Source organism: Colossoma macropomum, unplaced genomic scaffold (genome assembly GCF_904425465.1).
Source record: "Colossoma macropomum unplaced genomic scaffold, Colossoma_macropomum, whole genome shotgun sequence".
Taxonomy (NCBI): Eukaryota; Metazoa; Chordata; class Actinopteri; order Characiformes; family Serrasalmidae; genus Colossoma; species Colossoma macropomum.
In genome coordinates this window covers 54,225,788-54,248,683 of record NW_023494792.1, presented here as the reverse complement: position 1 = coordinate 54,248,683, position 22,896 = coordinate 54,225,788, and the positions used below count along the sequence as shown (strand labels likewise).

The window sequence follows — 22,896 nt, the reverse complement described above, 5'->3', positions numbered from 1 at the left end:
GAATAGTGCTCCAGGAACTCATATAATACTGTGAAAGCATTCATTACAGCAGATACAACTGCTGAATTAAATTACCTTTGTTAGTAATTGTCAAATAATTTACAGCGTTTCCTCGGTGAGTACAACAGCTAAGAAATGTGCTGCTAGCCGAACAATCATACAGTTAGCACATATTTAATGTGTAAAAAATTCAAGCTCATCATTCTCCAATAAAGAAATATACATTTAAGCATATCAATACAAAGTCTACTTACAGACGATGCTTGAATATATTATTACAGGCAGAGTGGATAAAGATGCATTTTAGAGCTATGTGCAGATGTAATGTGCTCTTAACAGTGTATTTTGCTGTCACAGAACAAAAAAATGCACCATGTAGTGGCAAGGTGGTTAACTGCAACTTAGGCCAGAACACTGGGCCATTCTTAACACTGATATTCCTTTTTGAAACCATTTCTTGGTTAACTTGGGGTGTGAGGTTTGGATTATCTTGTTGGAAATAGAAATTCTTCTTTATGTTCAGTTTTCTGACAAAGACCAGCAGGTTTTGTGCCACAATATCTTGATATTTGGAGCTTGTCAGTATCCCATTTATCTTGACCAGATCACCTGTCTCTGCTGAAGAGAAGCAGCCCCCAAACATGGTGCTCCCACCAACATGCTTTACACTAGGTATGATGATCTTTAGTTAATGAGCTGGGTTGTCACTGTGCCAAAAATATATATTTTTTTTTACATGAGGAAAAAAAGAAAGAAAAAAACTCTCCAAAACAAAAGCACTCCTTAAATTAAAATGTCTTTATAGTATTGTAGAATTTTTGGCCCCTTCTTCCTTAATCAGAACCAGGCACAAACACAGGTGGCATATACGAAGATGTCTCTCAAACACATACCCACAAAAAAAGGACAATATACATATAAAAACACAACACAACCACTAAGTGAAAAATGCATGAACTATAAAACTTTTCAATATTGAAAAATTGCATTTAACACACATACAAAAACACAATTGAAGTAAAGCTCACCATCATCACAGAAATGGTCTATAATTTATTTCTTCATGAAGACCTGGGTATTCCATAGCTTTTAATTTCCAGATCCAAAATGTTTCACGTTGAAGTATCAGCTTCAGTCCATCACCCCCATAAATGGACCTTTTCATGAATTTAATATCCTAAATTTTTAAAGACAAAGGGTTACTGTGGTGTACTTCTGTACTGTGGTCTTTTTGTACTCTCTCTGCATCCTTAAATAACAGTATGTTCTATTTTGGATAATACCCTCACAACGGTTGCATGTGCCACATTTAAAAGTCCCCAAAAGGTCTTTGTTGAGCCATCTTCTTGGTTTAAAACCTGGTAGATAGTTCCATACCTATCTTTTATGGAAGGTGCCTTTCTTTAAATGTTGGGTCACTTTGCATTATGTTCCATTTTATAATTTGTTTAATCCTTTAGACATGGCAACTATGTTGTGTCATAAAACATTTTTTTTTCTTTCAGGAGATCACTGCATGTTAATGATCCTGCCTTGGTTATTGCACTCTCAATTAATGGTGTTGGATATAGATTTCATTTCTTGACCCTGCTCTTCAAAAACAGACTCCTCATCACAAATATGTCTTAAAGGCTGGAAATGTCCAAAAGGGATATTGTATTTAAGTCCCCTTAATGACAACTGTCAACACTTAATACTGTATTCTTGTCCATACATTTGTGATATATTGAAGTATGAGGAAAACGATTCTCATCTGTACTGAGCCAAATCCAGAAAATTAATAAGGTACATTTACATTACCAGGTTGAAGTGACACAAATCAGTTTTTTTGCCCTAATGTCAGATCTGATGTTTTCAGAGCTGTGTGGACACACAAATCTGATCTTTTGCAAATCCGACCTGAGCCACTTTCATGTGGTCATAGATCGGACACAGATCCAATTCGTGGCCATGCGACCTTAATGAGAAGGCTCAGATCAGATTTCATGTATTTTTTTCCACTGCGCACTCACCATCTTTCAACCTTATCATGGCAGCAGCGCTAAACAGAAGTTAAAGCCCTGTGAAACGGTGGAAAAGCAACACATCACACCTTTTTCACACAATAATGAACAGCTGAGAGGTGCCCAGAGTTAATAATCTTGGCACCAAAGGCTCGTTCTACTCGTTAGTTTGTTTGTCCTTCATGACGCACGTGATTTACTCACGTGATGTGAGTAGAATGTGCGCATGTGGGTCATTTCAGGACGCTGGTTCACATAAACAAGTGTGAACCATCACGTTAGAGAGACTGGATCTGAACAAAAAATTGGATTTGAGCAATGAAACTTGTAATGTGAACATAGCCTAAGTGTTCTGGAGTAACCAACTGATAGTTTTATATTTGGATTGATGGTGTTAATGTAGTTATGAAGTTCAAGTAACTCAAAACTTAATATCATGACAAACAGGATGATTTAACTGGTTATGAATATGCACTTTTTCCCAATGACCCAAAAATATGTTTGCATAATTAGATGCAAAACAGGCACCCATTGCTGTGCCCTTATGCTGCCTATAGACGGAATCCTGAAAAAGAAACACATTATTATGTAAAAACCACCGAAAGCAGAAAATGATTCGGTGGAGAAGTACCAGAACTCTATGACAAATAATACTGTAGGGCTAGACGGCCTTCATGATGATCTACATTGGTGTATAGAGAGGCTATATCTAGAGTCACAGTTTAGGTCTGTAGCCCAATATTCATTTACACTATACATCCGTGGTGTCTTCAAGAAAAGAGGGAAGATCTCTCACAAAAGGTTTTATTAAAAAGTCAACAAACTGAGAACACGGCTCAGTTAGAGATTCATTACCAGAGATAATGGGTCCACCCTCAGGATGTTCCAAATTTTTGTGAGTCTTGGGTAACATATAAAAACACAGAATTCGAGGATTTTCATTTATTTGACAGGCAAGTTTGTTTTCTTACATCCAGTTTTGTTCTCTAGCTTGGGATAAGAATTTTAAGATTTCAAGTGGATAGTAGCTCTGGACCTCATCACTATAAAAGCTTTTATCCATGACCACTACTGCACCCCCTTTATCTGCAGGTTTTATGATAATTTGTTAATTTCACTCTAGAATGTTGAGTGTGTCCCTCTCTCTAAATAATTTTCTTTGTTTTGTTTAGTCCTTTTCCTAACATATTGTCAGGAGATGTCTTTCTAGTGAAAACAAAAGTGGGGTTAGAATTTATTCTAACATTATTCTAACATTTATTCAGATGTGCTATTTAAATGTTTTTTTCTTCTGGTGGTAACGTACTTTAAGGTGAAGGTTTCTCTAAAATCGGGAAAGGTCTACTTTTCTTTGAAACTCACTGGTATTGCATGTGGGGGCAAATGACAGTTTTTTTTCTTTATAGAACATTTATGGAGTCTTGTGTTGGCACACATTTTGATATGTTGATTACCGTGAATTCTTTCTCTGATTTGAACGACAGTGTCCATGTTGGTGCTTCTATGTGGGATAGAACAAAAAATAAGCTAAAAGAGTGTTTTGCAGAACACAAATACACAGTCCATGTTAATAATGAACACTACTTCATGGCTAGCACCACAAGGAAGTAGATTGCAGTAACCCTTTGTATTTGAAAAAAGTCAGAGTATTGAAATTATAAGGTCCATTCATGGGGGTGATGGACTGAAGCTGTTACTTCAACGTTTTGGATCTGGAAATTAAAAGCTATGGAATACCCAGGTCTTCATGAAGAAATAGATTATAGACCATTTCTGTGATGATGGTGAGGTTTACTTCAATTGTGTTTTTGTATGTGTGTTAAATGCAATTTTTTAATATTGAAAAGTTTTATAGTTCATGCATTTTTCACTTATGTTTTCTTGTATGTGTATTTTCCTTTTTTTCTTTGTCTCGGGTCTTGTTGGTGTACTTTTCACCTGACTGATCATAGGCACCTGTGTTTGTGCCTGACTAATTAACTTGCCATGTCTAAATACCTCCCTTTAGCCCACTTGTACTATGCCCTGAAGAAAGCATAAGCTGCTACACATGGGCATTTTTTAACAGTTCAGCTAGGAAATATCACTACAATAAAAACATTTTAATTTAAGGAGTGCCTTGGTTTGGACAGTTTTTTTTTCTATCTCTTTTTTTCCTCACTGATTTTTTTCCCCTAACACCAAAGAGCACCCAACTCAAACAGCGTTTAAAGCAAAGATTTTTTTTTTCAATACAGAGCATGCCCACAACTGTTTTTCTAAAATATTTTTAAAAGTTCAGGCCAAAAGCTTCAACATCTGTCTCATCAGATGATTTTGGGTGAGAGCTGAGTTGTCGTGGTGCCAAAAATATTCTATAGAATTCAAGCCAAACACTCCAACATTTGTGTCATCAGATTTTTTTGGGGGGTGATTTTATGTGTTTTTGCAAACTTTAGATGGGCTTGGATGATCTCTTTTGTGAAAAATGACTTTTTTATTTTTTTTGCTATACCCTATAGCCCAACATATGTAGAACATGGGAGATTGTTGTCAGATGTAAGGAGTGGCCGGTACCTGCCAGAAATTCCTCCAGCTTTTTATTGTCGCAGTATGCCTCTTATAGCCTCCCTGATCATTTTTCTTCTTGTCCTGTCATCAAGTGTTGAGGATTTTCCTGACCTATCCCAGAAGGATGCAATCATGAAAATGCTACAGCTGTGGTCACCAACACTGGATCTACCATCCTACAGAGTCTAGTTCCAATCACAATCTGCCACACCTGCTCCAGCTATTTAACTTCTTCAGAAGTCCTTGATTGGCTGTATCAGATGCATTAGTGTTAAGTAACTAGGGGGGAAACATGTTAGATACAGGTGGGAAATCTGCAGGAAAGGAGATCTCTAAAAGGAAGTTTTGTTCCTATTAAAGCTGTTAAGCTAAAGGAACAGCTGATTCTTTTTTGGGATCAGAATTACATTAATGGATTGCAGGTGTTTGTTGCCTGTCTTTTGACATCATTTTGAAAATGACTTTTTTGAGAAAAAGTTTTTATTTTGGTATTATTTTCAATTATTTTTATTTTTAATAATCTGTTTCCCTTTTTCTTGAATTTTGTTACTTGCAAGATCCCATTAAAGATGAAAAAGTGACATGGTTTAACCTAATGTCTTTACATCTGTAATGCTGCACAAACACAGAAAGACGCTCGCGGATCTTAAAAAGGAAATGGTTTAATGAGAGACAGTATAAGGGCAAATCCAAAAATCGGAATCCAAAAAGCCTTGCCAAAGTCGAAAACCAGAGGACACAAAAATGCACAAACAACCAGAGCAAAAGGGCAAACACAAAAACGCAATATCCAGAAACAGGCAAAGGGTCTGATACACAAGATTAGAAAAACAGTCAAAGAAACGCTCAGTAGTCCAAAAAAGGGCAATACCTCGCAGTGAGGAGAACAAACCAGGAACTATATAAAGCCTAAAACACAGGTGTAAAGCATTAGTACTCAGGTGACTGAGAACGAGGAAGCTGTTTGTGATTGGTGGACGGAGTGACATCATCAGGATTGGGATTATGGGAATTGGAGTCCTGGAGAGCATTAGACAAGGGAGGAGAACCCGGAAGTGTGACAACATCACAAAAACCTACAATTTCAATAAGGGTTTTTATGTTCACTATATAAAAATGTATATGATGTCCATCTCTCTCTCTCTCTCTCTCTCTCTCTCTCTCTCTCTCTCTCTCTCTCTCTCTCTCTGTCTTTGTTATACAGACAGTGTGAGGTTGGTGGATGGTGGCAGTCGCTGTGCTGGGAGAGTGGAGGCTCTTCATAGAGGACAGTGGGGAACAGTGTGTAGTAAGAACTGGGATATGAGTGATGCTGCAGTGGTGTGTAGAGAGCTGCGCTGTGGAGAGGCTGTAGATGCACTGAGTAGAGCTCACTTTGGACCAGGATCAGGACCAATCTGGATGGATAACATAGAGTGTAGTGGATCAGAGTCTACACTGAAGAACTGTAGATCAGCAGGATGGGGTAAACATAACTGTAGTCACAGTTCAGATGCTGGAGTCATCTGCTCAGGTAAACTATAGAAACATCCAAAAGGAATTTAGCTTATAGGCTATCACATTTACTTTATTTTTTACTTAAACTAGTTATGATCTTTAATATTTTAGGGACTTGCATTTGTTGGGCTATATTTTGAGGAACAGCAAATAAAGCATCTCATAGTATTTTCTCTGGTAATGGACATATGGATTTTTCAGGATCTGTTAGACCAGTTTTGACCATTTGTGTTGTGTTCATTTCCAGAGAGCCTACTGTTTTAAACCAGCCAGCAATGATATCCTCCTTTAGCTTTAGTACCATTAACACTCTATAGTAAGTGTGCATAAACTGACAGTAATTAAGGCATTTACTAATGAATAATTAAACAGAAAGTTAAGAGTCATTAATCTGAAACAGTCTGGAAGAAAAGTCATAATCAGTTAAAGTTAATGCACATAATCCTACTGCTAGAAGCTCCACTTTAATTCTGTTCTTGCAATTAAATGTGTTTTGGCAAAAATCAGCTTTACACAGTTTTCCATTTTTTTCCAATCTTTTCCAATCTCTCCTATTTTTATTTATATAGCACTTTTCATTTTAAATCAGGAATTTAAAAGGCATTTAAAGCATTTCCGGCAGTGTCAGTCAGTGGTCCCCTGGTATCAGTCCAGAAGTTTGCATGTGTTATCTCATCTTCTGATGAGCGAATCAGACTGAATTTATGAATTCTATGTGAAAAACTTTTCATTTTTTTTCATCCATACAACATTGCATAAGCAGCATGTGGCATATAACAGAATGTTATGGTGTGCTGTGAAATTTCAGTGTTGTTAATGGAAAATTTCCTTTGAGGGCTGTGTGTGATACCCTTATAGCAATCATTGTTTTATGGCTTTGGTCTGCCATTGTTCCTGAAGGTTGAGTTAACAGAGACACTTTTTATGATGCTTTCAGAAGAAGTCTGACCTGAGAAATTCTTGCCCTCAGAAAGGCTTACATGACACCTTTATCGCTTAGGGCCATAAACATTGTAGAGGATTTGACTTTCTTGTTTTAGGGCCTCAATCTGTTTATACTGATATGACGGAGACAATGCAGCGGCTGTAATGTTGGACTGCAGAAATGGCCAGAGAGTGTATTCTGTGATCCCTACATATTTTTGCATTTTAAATTTGCAAACATAAAAAAATGTTAAATTGGGATATGGCATTAGAAATGTCTGGACACACAAATGTAAATTCAGTGTAGTTTGTATCATCTTTTATTAATCCATAAGCAGATAGTACTAGTTAGTATTGACTATATTATTATATTATTGTTTACCAGACACATCTTACTACGTTACTTACCTATACTAAATACAGGGCCCTCCCCTGGTAAACATGAGCAAAATGGGCTGTAAAAAAATTATTTATTGCTTATCCTTTTGACCTTTTCTGCATGGCTATCTTAGTATCTGGTGCCCAAAACCTCTACTTTGGTCTCATTTGACCATAGAACACAGTCCCACTGAAAGATCCAGTAGCGTCTGGCAAAGTGTAGGCGTTTGAGTTTGTTGGTCCTTGACAGCAGGTGGAGTCTAGTTGTAGTTTAGTAGATGTTCTGACCCCATTATCTAACTAATGTCTGCAATTTCCCAGCTGTGGTCCTTTGAGATTCTTTTGCCACTTGAACCATCCTCCTCACTGTGCTGAGAATGGTTCACCACCCAAATAAGATCTGGTCAACACTCAATTTGCTAATTGGTTTAATTGGTTCAGCACAACATAGACTAAAATCTTATTTTATCTCATTTCAAAACAAAATTATTTTGTACAATACTTACGTACTATAGTTCTGGAGCATGGTCCTCAGTACTGTGTCTGTCAATGCATTATAGATTTACATTTGTAGCACGTTATGTGCTACCCCAGGCTCGTGAAGGACACGTGAGCACCTGAGCCGAGAGGGAACGAGAGCTCGATGCTCCGCCTCCCTGTCTCCTCCCGCCATCACTCGTGTCCCTCGGCAGTGTTTGTGATTCACGCACCGTCCCACAATCGCTGTTCTAGAGGCATTTTTACGAAAAAAAAATACAGCATCATTATATGCACTTTCAAGTGTCTTACATTCCTAGTGATGCTCTATTTGATACCAGTGTGTTACAAGAGTATGCAGCACCATTTACAGTAGATGACTGAGTTGTCTGTGTTGCATAAACAGCCATTTTTGCTTACTTGACCTTACTTATTTTTATTTTAATACAAAGCTTAGAAGAAGCTTGAATAGTAGGGTACAATGAATGTCACCAAAAGGAAGGAAACCTTTACTAGTCACCACAAATTGGTATACTATTCCTTAGCCACACTTGCACACAAACACATGGATGTATGTACCGCTAAGTTTTTTTGTCAAAGCATACTCACAGGGCACCAGAGCTTAGTACAAGCCTGTTTCCAACAGTCTCATATACATTTTTTTTTCAATATTTGCGCATGACTTTCAAGCAATATGGTGTAAAAGCCATTGCTGAATAAAGGAGAATTGTTTTATCTTCAGGCATCTTCATTCTTCTAAATAAATGTTTTAACATGGATAACTTTTGATTCACAACTAAGCTGTCTGCATCACTTTAAATTAGTTTGTCACTATGGCATGCACCCATCCCCTGGGCACCGATGACGGCCACAGGGCACAGACTAAACCCTCAGGGACGCTGGGGAGAAGATTTTGAAGCCACTGAAAAGTGGTCAGCTTTTGATTTGGTGAGATTTCATGTTTGTTTGGAGTCAAAAATAAAGTTAAATGGCTGCTGCAGACACTTCTCCTGCCTTCAGTGTCCTTCTTGAGCCCAGGGTAGCACAGGCCGTACTACAGTCAAAAAATTAGCAAATCATTAGAGACTTACACATTAATCATAAATTCTCAGTGCTAGGATATGTTACTGAATATGTGCATGGACAAACAATCAATCACTGTTACTTCTTCCTCTACAGTAGTATGTCTATAATTTAGTTGTTATCTAGTGCCTGACTTAATTTGGCTCTTCTAAATGTCAGGTCACTCAAGAATAAAAACACTTATGTAAACGATCTTATTTGATAATGTGTTAGACTTGATGTTTCTGACTGAGACCTGGTATTGTTCTAGTGATGCACCTATACCTTGACTGAAACCTGTCCTCCTCAGTACAGTTTCATATCCTCGATTCAGGAGGATAGAAATAGTGGTGGGCTTGCAACCCTCACACCTGTAAGATTCACTAAAAACCTTCACTAAAGTACCTAAGATTTTTATTTAGTAGCTAACCATCATTGTTGTTTAACAGTCTATCGTCCACCTAAACATACACCATCCTTTCTCCCCAACTTCTCAGAATTTTTTTTGAGTTTGTGTTACAGATTATGACATGATTCTTTTAACAAAATGATTTTAACCTTTACGTTGACAACCATACTGACTGTAAGGCCATGGATTTTTTGCATGTCTTGCATTCATTTGACCTTTCTCAACACATTACTGAGCCAACCTATATTCATGGGCAAAATTAGATTTAATAATCACACAAGGTGTTAGGGTTAATGCGCACAAGATTACTGACATAGCGATCAGCTCCTTACTGCTTATTTTTTTACTTAGCTGCAAACTGCCATAGCCCTAGCCCCCCTGTCTCAGTGCATGATAATGTTCAATGTTAATACTAATTTAACCTAAACTGTAACCATGGTGGCACTTAAACAAATGAAAAAAGTTTCAAAGAAAAGTAGTCCCATGGAAAAACAAATAGTTACAGTGTTAATATGGAAGAAAATAAGATTAACAGTATATGTTGAGGTCCTTAAAAATGGTATATTTGCCTATAGCAAGGCATCATACTTTGAAAGACAATAATACTGTAATGGTAGTGAGTAATGGTACTGAGAAAGAGCACTTCCCTCTCTATTCACATCTTCTGTTGCAAGACTTTATCTACAAGTTAATCCACCTTCCAACTACATCTTCAGTTGTTGTGTGAGTCATTCCATGCCTCCACCCACACAGAGAAAGTGAGCATGACAAGTGCTGTCTACGCAAAATAATAAAAGAATGAGGAAATTTGCCTGCTACCAACGAGCAAGGAAAGTAGCCTGCTATCCGAAGAGGACTTAGCCTGCTGTCTCGCAAGCAAGAAACATAGCCTGCCATCCGGTGTGTGAGAGGAGCAGCCTTCTGTCCAACAAGAGAGGGATATAATAGTTTATATATGCTGCTGAATTTGTCCTAACGAGTGATCAGGTGGAACTGGCTGGTAGTAACTCTTCTTTGCAACATATTAAACAAGTGCTAAAGTGAAAGTTAGTTACTCATCACCACATGTGCTGCCCCTGTGCTTGCTTGTTGCTAGGTTTACTTCCCCAGTGACAGCAACCTCCAATCATTTCTGTAAGGAAAGACTCCCACGCTCATTATCGCACCGAATCAGTAATTTCAGTCGCTACTGCACGTAAAGGTGGTGTTACAGCACACCAAATAGTTGCAAAAACAGCCACCGACAGCCATGATAGCAGTGCCTATGCTGATTCACATGCTTCTTTTGATACTCAGAATAACACCACATCTCGTGTCAGAACACCTGAAGGAGTAATGCTGACTGGGGTGATAAACTGCATGAACGTCTGTGTGGAGCGGCTGTCAGGTACTCGTGCTACCTTCCTGAGCATGTATGTGAAGATTATGTGTGATGCACTTACTTCTGCTGAAAGAACAACTGGCTCTCCGCTTTGGGCAGAAAGAACTTCCAACTACAGCCTGAAAACGACTTGGAGAATTATGACAGTCTAAACAAACAGCCATGGAGTTTGCAGAAGAGGTCTGTAGGTTTGTCATGCTTGCTTATCCAGGAGTTGATACGGACCTCAGAGAGCAGATACCTGCTGATGCCTTTCTTAAAGCAATCAGAAGGTAGCACATGAAGCTATGAACCATGACCTGACAATATTAGATGTATCTCAGACATTGGTAGCTACCTATGAACACAATCTGGGCCACAATCTGGATCTACAGGGAAGAACACAATGGTCTCTTGGGCTGACAGAATTAGCAGATGAGGAAGCTCAAGCTCCCACTTATGTTACACAGAACCAGGTCAGTAAACATCAGCTTGTGCTAGATCACTTGCTATCACCCTCCTCTAATGCCACCCTACCCTCTACAACTGCATCTCCTCAACAAGAGGGACCTCGCCTAGTCACTAGGTATGAAGGTGGAAACACAAAGCAGCCCTACTGTAGTATGAAGAAGACCAGGATACAGTCCCCTAGTCCAACAAAAAAAAAATATGGGTCCATGTTTCTTCTGTGGGGAGGAGGCACACTTCAAGAGAAGCTGTTTACACTCCCCTTGCCCCTCTTCAGCTTTACTGACAGTGAAGTCAGTACAGCCTCTGTGCAGCATCAGCATCAGTCCTGCCTAAAGCCGTAAGATAATGTCTCTGGAAAAAACGTCATACACGTTGACTGGGCTGAGAGCAGGGGTCCCAGCCTACTCCTTGTAGTAAGTGTTGCCAGCATACAGGTGACTGCAGTTATTGATACAGGGGCAGAATCTACAATCATGTCAGGAAAAAAACCTTCAGCATTCTTCCCATTAAGAACTGCACAAGCCTAAGAAATTGTTTCTTTGCAATGCAGACACAGGTAAGGAGGTAGTAGATAACCTAAAACCAGAAGTCCCTGCAGTTTTGGAGCCTGTTAGCCTGGCCGATGGACTTTCCTCTAGGAGCACTATGATTAAGATGAAACACCAGATTCCAGAATGGTTGTGTAATATGTCTGCTTCTAGCAGACCCCTAGAGAGAAGAACTTGTTTGGGGCTGTTAGTGGAGGCCTACCCTGATGTGAGTCAGAGTAAGAAAGAAAGTCACATAGTTTCTTTTCAGAGCCAGCCCTACAGAGAATGTAGCGAATTGCTGCACACCACAGGTTGACACATAGGAGAGATGGAAAGTACTGAGTGTCCTTATCAGTGACTTCAGGCTATGAAGTCACTGATGAGCACAGCATTAGAGGAATAATAACTATAAGTGCTCTTGATCTTCCTGAGCATCTGAAAGAGCTGTATACTGCCTCCAGTGAAGCTCTGACAGAAGCACAGCAGCAGAAGTTAACCACTTTGTTACTGGAGCATCAGTCTGTTTTTGCAGCCTCAGATGATCTGGGAACAAGGATGTCTGTCCTTTTCTTAGAAGAAATTAATCCCTTGAATTGTTGGGTGGAGCGAAAATCTTTTCTACATTGGATCTACAGTCAGGGTACTGGCAGATAGAGATGAGCAATGAGGACCATTCCAAAACAGCCTTTGTTACTTTGTTAATATGTGGGTTATATCATTACACCAGGATGCCCTTTGAGTTATGTAATGCATCTAGCACCTTCTGAAGAGCCATGGCATTAGTGTTGAGGGGATTACAGTGGGATAAATTACTTATATATTTGGACAATGTAATCATTCTGGGTGAAGAGACGTAGAGTAGAGCATCCAGCATCTATCATCCAGCATCTAAGGTCTATCAAGCCTGTTGCAGAATCTCAAATGAGACCAGGCATGGTCTCATTTGAGCACCTATTCTTGCATTCCCTGCTGCCAGTGGTCAATTCATATTGGGCACTGACACTTCAAACCACAGTATTGGGGCAGTTCTTTCTCAGCTGCATCGGGGAAAAAAGAAAGTAATGCCTTTGCAGCCTGTCGCCTCACACCCACTTATCAGAGATACTGTGAGCTGTTGGCTGCTGTAAAATTCACAATTCTTACATAGATATTCTTAAGAAACTAGTTTGTGGTGTGTGAAGAGAATTGGTAGCTAAAGGGGCATCTAAAATAGATAGTTTTCTGACTCAAGTTTACTAAAGAAAGACAACTGCTACAGCATCAACTGGGCAGATGATTGAAAAGGTTGTCCTTTCTGTGGAAGTGGTGTTGGGCTGAAAATCAACAGCATTTGAGTCCTCAGACATGGATCACATGGCACTGAAGGGCAAGATTCAGTTTGCGCTCTGCACAGGGTACCATCAACGGTTCATGTGCCCTGCTGTCTGACTTGGCTTGGATTAAAGGTGCCATGGACTTGGTTTGGCTGGTCTGTCTTTCACTCAGTCTCTTGAAGTGGCAGGCTTCTCGGCAAAGCTCCAGTGGGATGCTGGGCTGACTGTCTTGGTCTCTGGCTTCCTCCTAATCTAGTGATTTGCTAATCTAATTAAAATGGTAATCTAATAAAAACGGTAGAGTCTTCGCATTTTTACTTGTGAGCACACTATGACGAATTCAAAGAAGACAAATGAAAGCTACAAGGAACTTTAACTTCTCAGATCTGAAACAAAAGGAGAACTTTCTTAGTGGACTAGTTTAGGTTTACTGTACTGAGGTCAGGTTGCCAGCTGGGTCATTCAGACCCAACCCCTCCTCTTTGGGGTGGAGACCTGGCCTAGATACCTGGTTACAGCGTTTATGTTTAATGACTATTTAACCTCCTTGTTCTGTGATTGAATGGTTGGAATCTAGCAAACTCATTTACCACTCCACAAAGAAGAATTAATATAACATTGCATACCTTGAGGCTTTTAGCCTGATATGACTATAAGGAAAAACTTATAGACATAAGTGGTATCCCATCCACAACAATGTAATGGGAAGAAAGAAAAAGGGAATGATTACATGCAATTATTAAGAAAACAGTAGATATAAGTGAAACAAACGCATGCAGCCTCAAAATTATACAAATCTGCAAGATATGCCTAACCACCACCACTTATTTTCTATAATACTAACCTTTCTAATACTAAGACTTCTAATTAGATAAACATAATTCAAGGCTCTATATTACTAGCTAACAATCCAACATTCCTAAGACCATGATTAGGCCAGGAGTTAATAGGTACGAAGTATGTAACATTTAAAAAATCTCAACAGAAATTCCATTTTAAGATTAAAAAGAAGAAGGCACATATCTCTTAACAAAGGCAGCATGGAACGTTGGCTAGATACTATTCATTTTAGACTTAAGACAAACTAAGAAGGCAACAGAATGATGCAACCATATCATAGCCTCTGATGAAAAGGTTGAGTTTCGATGTGGTAGTGGCAATAGTTCTGAAATGTTGCATGAATAGATTTCATTGAGAATTCAAATCACACTAAGCTTGTGTGGAGAGTGTCCTGAAATTACTAAGCTTATGGCTTGAGATAAAAAGGAAGAAGAGGTCTGGGAACCAAGTCATAAAGTTACCAAGTGTCTTAGTCTTGGCCAGAGGGACCCAGAGTTCATTTTATTAGTAACCATATGTCCATTACCTCTAGGTTCCAGAGCTGTTATAACCCTTTGGACTCTGGTTACCAAACCAGGGCTGTCTTTTGAGAAAACCCAAATAGCTGCAGCCACTACAGTGGGAAAGACTACAGCAGTGCTACACTGCATCACAACCCTGGACGGCCTCCCCATATGCCACCATCCATACCGAGAGTCCCAGAAGAAGCAACAGGTCATATAGGAAGCCATTCATGAGATGCTACAGTGAGGCATCATCAGGACAGTGTAGAGAAGGCTGTGTTCACCACAGCTGCAGCATCATTCCAGCAACTGATAGAACCCATGTTGGCTAATCTTCAAGGGAGATGCTGTGTTGTCTATATATCGATGACAACGCCGTATACTCACTGCCATATGAGCCACCTATATTCAGCCATCTCCACAGGGCAGGGCTGACCCTAATTTTGAAGAAGAGCAGTTTATGTAACTGACACATCTATAGGTTTATCATTTCTTGTTTTAGAGGGTAATTCACCTCTGGTCCAGTGGGGTCAACTCTGTGTTACTCTTTTTTTTTCCTGTTTAAGCAGGGCTCCCTGTTACTTAGTACTCTACCTGCCTATTTCTTGATACTCCGATCCTCATCCCCAGTTCAAATGCACCCTGCCTTTAATCTGGTTGTTGCATGATAATGGATCAATTGTTTCTCTTTATTATTTGGTTATAATTGTGTTTATTGTGTTTTTATTCCTGAAACATATAAACTTGAGGTTTGTTAATAAATCCACTAAGCATGTTAGACTTGTCATTATAGTCCCTTTCATTGTGGAACTGTGTGGTTACTTAGGTTTTTGATGTTTAATGTTGGCTTCTCTTCAGTCTGAGTCTGCTGATGTTTTCACATACTCTGACACTTCCACATGCCCTGGTAAAATACTTTTGTGTAATTTACTTTAATTTTGTCAGTGTTCTGTTTTTTTTATTTATTTGTTTGTTTGTTTGTTTGTTTTTATATTTTAATATGATGTATAAATTAAAACAATTACAACGGTATCCCTTTAAAACAATGGCATAAATGAGGACTTTAGACTAATGGATAACAGTGTAAGTATTAGATTTTATTGAGTGAACACAGAGACTGGTAGTTAGAAACAGACAACGTAGAACAAAACAGAGATGGACAAGATACTGACAGGATGGTGCTGCAAACAAAACACAAGTGAATGGGATAAGAGGGCAGAATGTTATAGAACACTGTGCTTGGGGGAGACTAAGACATTAATTCCTGAGAAATTCACAAATTGAAATAAGCCTTCATTGCCTCCTTCATACATTTGTACATGCATTACTTAATGCTAAAAAATCTAGCCTTACAGTTGTTTATATATGACTATTTTTTTTTTGTTCCTGCTTAATAACTCATTACTTCCTCGTTACTTGTTCCTTAGTAAATGCCTTAATTGTTGTCAGCTCATGTTCCCTTTTATGAAGTGTTTCCCACCAAGCTTATTAAATTCTAATGATTTTTTTTTTCTTTTTTTTTGTCATTAGATAACCTTGAATGGTGTTTACTCTCTCTTGATAATATTTTAGAAGTCAAGCTGGTTGGTGGTTCTCACTGCTCTGGGAGAGTGGAGGTGCTTCATGGAGAGACCTGGTCCACAGTGTGTGATGCTGACTTTGACCAGCAGGATGCAGAGGTTGTGTGTCGAGAGCTGGGCTGTGGTCTTCCTGTGGAGATGCTGGGAGCAGCTGCTTTTGGCAGAGGGGAGGGTCAGGTGTGGTCAGAGACGCTTCAGTGCAGAGGCAACGAATCTCAGATTTACTTCTGTCCAACATCATCTTCACTCAAACACAACTGCTCCCATGACAGTGATGTGGGACTGGTGTGTGCAGGTAAGACCTGCATTTACTTTTACAATTGATATCACAGTTCAACACAAGACACATATTTTGAAAACATAGTTTTCAAAAATACTGTTTGATTATCTCAGATTCTATCTCACTGTCTGTCCATAGGATTGTCCTTTTTAAACCTCTCTCTCTCTCTCTCTCTCTCTCTCTCTCTCTCTCTCTCTCTCTGTGTTGTACAGACAGTGTGAGGTTGGTGGATGGTGGCAGTCGCTGTGCCGGGAGAGTGGAGGTTCTTCACAGAGGACAGTGGGGAACAGTGTGTAATCTTGGATGGGACAAGAGTGATGCTGCAGTGGTGTGTAGAGAACTGGACTGTGGAGAACCACAGAATACTGAAATTCTACCAGGATCTGGGCCAATCTGGCTAAGTAATGTACAGTGCAGTGGATCAGAGTCTACACTGAAACACTGTGGATCACTGGGTTGGGGCGAACAAAGCTGTGGTCATCATAACGATATCAAAACTATCTGTTCAGGTATGCTTTAAACAGTCATAACAATTTAGTCTGTTTAAGTTTTGAAAACCGCTGACTTGTCACCTGTATCAAAATTTATTAGAGATGTAAAAACCCCAAAAGTGCAAATAAAAACAAGTGTTTGTAAATCAACTTTGACTTGTATATAAATGAAAAACATACAAAGACTAGATAATTAATGCTCATTTGGAATGACAACCTGCAACCACACCAGCCCTTTGCAGATAAGATTGGACACCCCTGTTTTACCCTATCTAATTAATTATTTTCTGTAATGTGTTTCATTCTGAAATTGATGCCTGCAAAGTTGGGACTAGGAACACTGTGATGCAATCCTGTTTGGGTATGAAAGGAAACATCCAGGAAAGGCCTAGTCTTTTTGAGCAAGGATGGGTCAGCGTCACTACTTGCACAAAATGCAAAAAATGCATCATCAAATAACGCAACAGTTTAACAATGTTCCTTAATGAGCAATTGCAAGGATTTTAGTTATTTCACCCTCCTCAGTGCATAATACTATCAAAAGATTCAGGTAATCTTGATAAATATGTGTGTAAGGAAGGCAGAAAATCACAACTGAACATCCATGACCTTTGATTCCTCATACGGCACTGCATTAAAAATCTGTGTTTCTGTGATGGATATCACCGCATGGGCTCGGAAATACTTTGACAAACTGTTGTCAATAAATACATTTCATCACTGCATCCACAACTTCAAGTTAGTCTGTACTATGCACCATGGTCATATGTCGACAACATCCAGAAACCCTGCTGACTTCTCTGGGCTTGAACTTATATGAAATGGAATGATGCTCAGGGAAAACTTGTATTGTGGTCTAATGAATCAACCTTTGAGATATCATATATTTATGAATATAATGGGTGATGTGTTCTCTGGGCTATAGAAGTAAATGACTATCCAGATTGTTACCAGGGTAAAGTTCAAAAGCTATCAAAAATGTCGCGCCTCCTGCCGAGGACGCCTCCTCCACCTGTTCCTGTTTCCTCAGATCACTTGAGTCCTTGAACGGCCCAGAGGACTTCAACTCCCATGAACCAGTGGGAGACCATGTGACTCTTATTCCAACTGTCACACCTCATTAGTCAGTTAGTATATTAAGCCCAGGCTTTAGCTTAGAACTTTGCGAAATATAGTCAACACCATTTGTTGCGTATTGAGCGGTCTTTGTTTGTGTAAGTTCTTTGGTGTATGACCTGTTTTCCATATTTCTGACCTGCCCTTTTTGTCATTGCCCTTTTTGGTTTGTTCGCTGGATATTGTATGAGATTTTGGTTTTTGAACTCGGACTGGTTTTTGGCTACTCTCTAGATATCCCGCTTGTTTTGGATCTCTTGCTCTCTGGTTCTGACCCACACCTGTTCTGACTACGCCCTCTGTACCTCCATCAAAACCTCAAGTAAACTTCAAACTTGTCCTTTTATCTGTAAGCGTCTGATCTGTGTTGACACCATAACAAAACAAAATCTGTGAAAGCACCATGCTTAATGTTGAAATATGAAAGATAATTACAGTTTTTAAAACAACATATGCTGCCATACATATGTAACAGCATGGCTGTGTGATCAGAGAGTGTGGGTACTAGACTGACCTACATATCTCCTATTGAAAACATGCGGCATTATGAAGTGCAAAATATGACAACGATGTCCCCACACAGTTGTGAGGACTTGTATGACTAAAGAATGACAAAAAATTCTATTTTCAAAATTGGATCAACTGGTGTTTTCAGTCCCCAAAAGTTTATTACATGCTGTTAAAAGGAAAGATGATGTAACACACTGATGAACAGGCTGCTGTCCCAACTGTCCCAAAGTATTGCAGGCATCATGTTTCTAATGAGCAATAAAGTTAATGAGGTAAAACATCAAATATCATGTTTCTGCATTTCCAATTTAATACAGTTTAAACACAATTTACTAATGGTTTCTGTTTTTATTACCATTTTACATACTGTTCCAATTTTTTTGGAATTTTTTTTGGATGTAGAACTTTATAAAGAATACGCTTCCTGTTGAGCTTAGGTTTCTGTTACCTGTTGACTTTGTGTAGCTAAGTCATTTTTTAAAATTACTCAGTATTTTTGAATGGCTGTATTATTGTTATAAATGACATTTCATTTTAATGTTATTTAAATGAACATAGGTCACAGAAAGTCCAGACTTACAGATGGTTTTCACCAGTGCTCTGGGAGAGTGGAGGTGCTTCATAGTCAGACCTGGTTCACAGTGTGTGATGCTGACTTTGACCAGCAGGATGCAAAGGTTGTGTGTCAAGAGTTGGGCTGTGGGCTTCCTGTGGAGGTGCTGGGAGCAGCTGCTTTTGGCAGAGGGAAGGGTCAGGTGTGGTCAAAGGAGCTTCAGTGTAGTGGCAACGAAACTGCAATTACTCTCTGTCCAATATCATCTTCACTCAAACACAACTGCACTCATGACAGTGATGTGGGACTTATATGTTCAGGTTAAGTATAAAATTGGAGCATTCTGGTTTTTTACATTAAATATTTATCATCATAACGACTAAGAAATCATTATATCTGAATTCTGTTAGTTGCTGTTTTAATAACTTCTTAGTTGTGTGTTCAGGTCACACAGGGGCTCGACTGGTGAGCAGCTCTGACTCCTGTTCTGGTCGAGTGGAGCTCCAGTACCTCAGTGAGTGGGGCACAGTGTGTGATGTAAGCTGGGATATGAGAGGTGCCAGTGTCCTCTGTGGTCAGCTGAAGTGTGGGAGTGCTGTGGCTGTGTTGGGGTCAGACTGGTTTGGGGAGGGGAGTGGCCAGATCTGGGCTGATGTGTTTGATTGTCAGGGGAACGAAACACACCTGTCAAAATGTCCCATTTCATCATGGAGTCGATCTGCATGCTCTCATAAACAGGATGCTGGAGTCATCTGCAGTGGTGAGCTCATGTCATATGCACCCTCTTCATGTATAAATATGTTTATTTCTGGTGGCTTAAAAGGTAATTAAATCTGGAAAATAAAATTAAATCTAAAATTGAGTTCTGAATATTTCCTGTAGGTGCCTCTCTGGAGTTTCATGAGGGGCGTGTGCGGTTGTCTGGAGGGATGGAGTGTGAAGGGGAGGTGGAGGTGTACTTCAGGCAGGACTGGAGGAGAGTTCTGCTGGACTCCTGGAGTGAGTCTGAGGCCTCTGTGGTCTGCAGACAGCTGGGCTGTGGCTCTGTGTTCAACTTCTCCAGCTCCTCTACATCCAGTCCTGAACACAGACACATGTGTGTGACAGGGTTTCAACTGTACTGGGAGTGAAGCTCATCTGAGGAACTGCAGCAGTGCACAAGCAATCAACTGCAGCTCCAGAGAACAGCTCTCAATCACCTGCTCTAGTAAATGTTACAACATTTTAACTAGAATAAAAATAGAATAATTCATATTCAAATAACTAGAACAAGTTTATGACTTGGGAGAATAATTTCAAAAAAGTATTACTAAAGCAAAACAAGCTGGTTATATTTAGTGGAGAACATATTCAGTCTTATTACTTTTGTCTTTGTGTGTGGCTTTGAACCTGTGCTTCAATTTAGCTCACAGCTCCATCAGGCTGGTTGGTTCTGGGGGAGACTGTGCAGGAAGGCTGGAGGTTTTCCACAGCGGCTCATGGGGGACAGTGAGTGATGACTTTTGGGATATTAAGGATGCACAGGTGGTCTGCAGACAGCTGCACTGTGGAGTGGCCCTCAGTGCTCCGGTACCAGCCCGGTTTGGACCTGGAACTGGACCCATATGGCTGAATGAGGTAGAGTGTGAGGGGAACGAGACATCCCTGTGGAACTGCAGATCTCAGCTGTGTGAAGATTATGAATGTGGACACAAGGATGACGTAGGGGTTGTGTGCTCAGGTAACGTGATGACTGCCACTAGTGTTGTCTGAAATTGACATAAGCTCTTTTTAGACATGGGGCGACTATTAACGTCTAATATGTGCATCTCATACGTCCAAAATCTTCACAATATAAGTCCCAATATAATATTCAATATAGAAATAAGATTAGCTGATATTAAGGAGTTTTATAAAGAGAACACTATGCGTTTTCAATGTTTGAGAAATGAATATAAAAATTGACTCAATATAAAAGTTTTCTTAATGCATCCTTCTTGCACCAGAATTTAAGGAGATCAGACTCACTGAGGGCTGTAAGGGGAATCTGGAAGTGTTCTACAATGGAACCTGGGGTAATGTGTGTGTAAATAGGATGGATAAAGAAACAGCAAGTTTAATCTGTCAGAAGCTGAACTGTGGGAGATCTGGCAATGAGGGGGCTACCAATGCAAGAGTGAAATCAGCTCCTAACTGGCTAGATGATCTGAAATGTAGGAGTCATGACTCCACTCTGTGGCATTGTCCATCTTCACCCTGGAGAGAGAACATGTGTGATAATCACAATGAAGTGGCTCAAATTACCTGCTTAGGTAGGAATTTCTTTTCTCCTGTACAATACTTTTAGATGTTACCATAAGGAATCTCTATGACTCAAATGTCTTTAGAGTTAAATTTGTAAATGAATGTTGAAGTTCTATGGTTAGTAAAGTATTTTTTCATACTCACAGGAGAGGAAAATCATCTTGCACTACAAAACCATCTTAAATGTTCCTCATTTCACCACCAGAGACAGTGCTCAAGTAAGGACACTAGACAACCAATGAAATCAGTCGCACAAGTGCTCTTGCCCTCCAAAGCTCAATGCACATCATTAGCTTATGCATTCTTGTGTTTTTCAAAGTGAACTTTATTGCCCCAAACATATCTTGCTGTAGTAAAAAATATAGTACTATTACTGTATTTAATGAGCTCAGAAACAGTAATTAATCAGTGTTCTGTATCTCCTCATGTAATGTAGATCACCTGCCTCTCAGGCTGAGTGAAGGAAATGGAAGCTGCTCTGGGAGGCTGGAGGTATATCATAATGCTGAATGGGGGTCTGTCTGTGATTATCAGTGGGACATCAGGGATGCTCAGGTGGTCTGCAGGCAGCTGGGCTGTGGGCTGGCGCTGAGTGCTGATGGGAGTGCTGTCTTTGGTGCTGGTGTAGGGCCTATCTGGCTGAACAGAGTGAAGTGTAGAGGGAATGAGATTCACCTGTGGGACTGTCCTCATTCCCTGAAGAACCACACTGACTGCTCCCACAGTCAGGACGCTGGAGTCACCTGTGCAGGTCAGAGGAGCTGCTGGATGTTGGATTTCCTGATTCCAATCAAAACACTATTCAATACGAAACACAATAATATCATGGTGTTATTTATCTGCAGAATGTTTTAATAATTTTTGTTAATATTTTCTAATGTTAGTTTATCATATTCAGTTTTTAAATAGTAAGAAATCAGAATCAAAATTGCAACTTAATACTAAAAGCTTTACTCTGTGCAGTGCCCACCATAATGTTTGGGACATAGGGCTTCACAGGTGTTTTTGATTTCTCAGCTGTGATTAATTGCTTCATTAGTACAGGTAAGAGAGCTTTCATCATCTAGTCTCGAATCTAGGCTTTTGGTCACCTTTGAAGTCTGCTTTAGCTGGTTGTCAACAAAAGGGACTGGTAGGCCAAGGAAGACTTTATCAGCTGATGACCGAAGAATTCTTACCATGATGAAGAAAAAGCCCCATAAACCAGTGTGACAGATCAGAAACACTCTTCATGAGGCAGGTGTGGATTAATGGCTGCTGTCTGCAGAAGACTTTATAAACAGATATACAGAGGCTACACTGCAAGATGCAAATTACTAGTTAGCAACAAAAAATGCTTCCAAAGTCATTGGAGCGCTTCAACATACAGCAAGACAATGATCCCAAACATACTGCCCAAGCAACAAAGTTTTAAAGCTAAAAACTGGAAACTTTTTGACTGGCCAAGTCAATCACTTGGTCTGAATCCTATTGAGCATGGTTTTGTGTGCTGAAGCAAAATCCTAATGGAAATAGCCCCCAAAACAAGCAGGAGCTCAGAAGTACAAGCCTGATAAAGCATCACCAGAGAAGATACTCAACACCTGGTCATGTCTGTGAGTCACAGATTTCAAGCAGTCATTACATGCAAAGGATATGCAACAAAGAACTAAACATGACTAATTTACTGGACCACTGCTATGTCCTAGATATTGAATTGCCCTGTATTAAAACCGGAGAATGTGCACCTTTAACCACTTGTGAACTGTTTAAGTACAGATATAATA

At 39.6% G+C, this 22,896-nt stretch overlaps 1 pseudogene; it reads left to right on the top strand.

The window, feature by feature from the left end:
- Window positions 1–22,896, top strand: part of LOC118811215 — a 31,621-nt pseudogene that overhangs the window by 5,291 nt on the left and 3,434 nt on the right.